This window comes from Saccoglossus kowalevskii, chromosome 6 (assembly GCF_978046115.1).
Source record: "Saccoglossus kowalevskii chromosome 6, keSacKowa6.1, whole genome shotgun sequence".
NCBI lineage: Eukaryota > Metazoa > Hemichordata > Enteropneusta > Harrimaniidae > Saccoglossus > Saccoglossus kowalevskii.
This window is the reverse complement of record NC_140646.1, coordinates 16,361,634-16,365,018: the sequence shown is the minus strand read 5'-3', so window position 1 is coordinate 16,365,018 and position 3,385 is coordinate 16,361,634. Positions and strand designations below refer to the sequence as shown.

General features: G+C 32.6%; 1 long non-coding RNA gene across 1 annotated transcript; it reads right to left on the bottom strand.

The window, feature by feature from the left end:
* Positions 1–303: 303 nt before the first annotated feature.
* On the bottom strand, positions 304–1,441 carry LOC144357002 (uncharacterized). The gene is made up of 2 exons (XR_013421610.2): positions 1,263–1,441; positions 304–472 (listed from the first exon to the last, which is right to left on the bottom strand). It is a non-coding gene; the product is annotated as an uncharacterized LOC144357002 (long non-coding RNA).
* Positions 1,442–3,385: the final 1,944 nt, after the last annotated feature.

The window sequence follows — 3,385 nt, the reverse complement described above, 5'->3', positions numbered from 1 at the left end:
TTCAATCAAAACTACTTATAGTTTAGAGCAATATAAGACAAATTTGTAAATAAAACATAAAACTATGCAAATTTACATGGGCTGGGCGATTTTTTAATAAATAAATAGCAAAAATAATGTATCAGGTAACCAAGAGTAGTTCAATGACATTAATCATTATACGCATCTGAAACCATCCTGACGAAAAACATGCCCACTTTGAGCAAATTATCATTGTACAATTGGGCCAATGTGCCCTCTATATCCGTTAAATGATAAGCTGAATGTGAAACAACGATCAAACTGAACTTTTTATACTTCTCCTTTTCTAAATATTCTTCAACGGTAGCTTCTTGGAAGTCAAATTCGACATTTTGCCATTTCTTCTCATTATCTTTGGCCATTTTTTCATTCTGTAGTGAATCTACGGCTATGTAACGTTACATCAGATACCTATTGAGCAAGGTATTTATAATGGGCTTATCAACTTTACCTTCAATGAAAAAAACAATAATAATATTATATAATAAATAAGTTTGGAAATGGCGACTTCGTGGCAATTTTTATTTTGGTGGACACCTTAATATGTGTTAAAAATCTATACAAGATGTAATTTTAATTGAAACCACACTTTTGTTCTTCAACAAGGGCTGGTTGTTTATTATATTATTAATAATGCCTTGGCTTCTATAAAACACTCCTTAATTCTACAACCTAATATCAGTCATATGCGTTTGGAAGTAGTAGTACTCTACTAATATTAACAATGTATGAATAGTAAATGTGTACTATGATCTTGCATTTATGATTTGCGTACTTTTTAGCATAACAATGCCATAGTGTCACGACCGTCTTAGAAACAAATGACTTATTATCCTCTCCTCTACAGTCTTTATAGACAATTATCTTATTTGTCTTACAAGGAGTTGGTAGGTACAGAAAAGAACGTTATACATATGAACACCCCTGCTTTCTCTTCTTTCCAAGGGGATTTAGACTGCTCCTTCAAAGGACTAATCCATTACTATGAACCAAATGGTATATCGGGGTGTCGGATAAAGGAGTATAATTCAACCAACAGAAAATATGTAAATTATAAGGAACAAATTGGAACAACAGCAAGTCACATTTGACTGTTCGAGAAAATCGAATCTGAAAAATCTAATCGATGTTGAAAATAAACCAAGTTATATTACATGTATACGAATTTATTGCAACCTGATTTGAAACGCCAATCCAGGTAGTTGGAAAGTGCACCAAACTAAGTGTGACGTCATACTCACCGTTTCCACATGCAACTGTTATCGCATTCAGTTCTTGTGATGGATCTAATTCTAGTCGCGAAAATGTCTTCGTAGCATCGTTGACCCATCGTTCCCCGTCCAATTCATTTCTTTAACTACGTCATAAGTGACGTGATAGTGGATAGGGTGATAAATCACTTTATTTGATTTCTACTGCCATTTTTACCTGCAAATGTTATAAATTATAGATGTGTGTACATTAGTTTTTGAGTATGTGGTGTGAAACCGGTTGATATTTCAAAGAATGAAATGACTGTGTGTATAAGTACAAGTGCATCCGGAATTACAAGATAGACCCACCCCCACCTCCACCACAACTATTTTGGGACGCTACTTGAAAGAATAGACAGAATCCTGCAAAGTGAGATTACTTTATTATTGTCAGTCAACTACTCATTGCATTACCAGTTTAGAGTGCCATAATGAGTAATATTTGTGTTTTGTTTTTGTTTTGTTTTTTTTTATAATAAATAGTTTTCTTTATTTGCGAATACAAGAAATACAAGAAAGGAGAATAAAGAAGCTGGAACGAATGGAAAAATACCAGAAATTAATACATAAAAAATGACAAAAGACAATAAAAGAATGACAGAAAAAAGCAGAAAAGTGACAGTGTTACATTGAGTTCAACTTAATTTCACAAAATTGTAAAAATCAACAATATTCCATTTTCTATTAAAAATGTCTGTTTTCAGGTTTCGAGCTGCAATTTAGCGCTCTATCAAAGTATTTTTTGAAAGAAAGTTCAACCTGAGTGGCATCTAGTTTACAGCTGTTCTTATGTGATAAATAGATATAATATTTACAGCAAAGTATAAAATGGTTTAATACAAGTGTATTTTTGTTACCCACACCAAGCATAATTTCTACATTTGATACATTAATTGCTGTTTTTGTCCATTTCAAGGCTTCCACATGAACAAACATTCCCCCCAAAACTGTCTAGTGAAAGTACATGTAAAGAAAATGTGTTATAAAGATTCAACATGATAATTACAGAAGATACACAATGAACAGTCTACCAGACCCCATTGACAAGGTTATTTGTTAGTCGGAATGGCCCGATGTAAAAGCTTGTAGCTTAGTATCACTTGTACAGCGGAAAGGTAAATCATGTATGCGAGACCATTGTTCAGATTCTATCCGCACTTCAAGTTTATCTTCCCATTTATTATGAACTTTCAATAATGTGCTATGATTTGTGTCCATGAGTATGTCTATGTGGCTTTTTTTTATTTGAAAAAAGAGCAACAAAATTTTCAATTTTTGACAAATCTTTGGCGTTTCTTTTTCCAGGATTTTGATATTGCATTAATAAACATCTGGTATTCTATAAAACTAACCTTAAAATTATATTTATATATAAACTATGTTACATTCATCAAATTCCCCTCATCAGTAAGCAAGTCATTCATATACTCTATATTTTTTCTCTGCCAAACCTCCTTTTAATATAGGAGTTATCAATACATATTTGAGAGTTGTACCAAAGAGTCTGATTTTGAATTATACCGCATTTATCTTTCCTGGAGATACAAAGTTCCCACGTTTCTAAAATATTTTCCAAAAATCGTTCGATATGCTATGTCTTAGATTTCTTATAAACCTAGAATCTGCTTCCCAAATCTTGGGCGTATCAGATTGCTCAACAATAGCAGAGAAAAGTGCTTTTCACGGGTGTGAGCAGTTTAACGATGACCTTTGAACACAAGCCGTTTTTAAAGAGCTTGCAAACCTTGCCGTGTTCATTAAATTCAATCCCCCTTGTTCCAGCGAAAGACTAAACGTCTCTCTGCTGATCTTTGCTCTTTTTCCATTCTAAATGAAATCAAAAATTAGATTATTAAGTTGATTGAAATAATCATTTGACGGATTTGACAATGATGTAAAAAGATAACTAATTGTGGTACCACCAGACTTTTAACTACTGTTATCTTACCAATTAGTGATAATGATCTCTGTTTCAACATTCACAATAGCGAAGTTATCTTTTTGAGTCTGGTCTTATAATTTTTTGCCACCATTTTCTTCAAATCTAAATCAAAACTCAAACCTAATAAATCAAAAGTATGTTCCAACCAAGTTATATGTAGATTTGGACA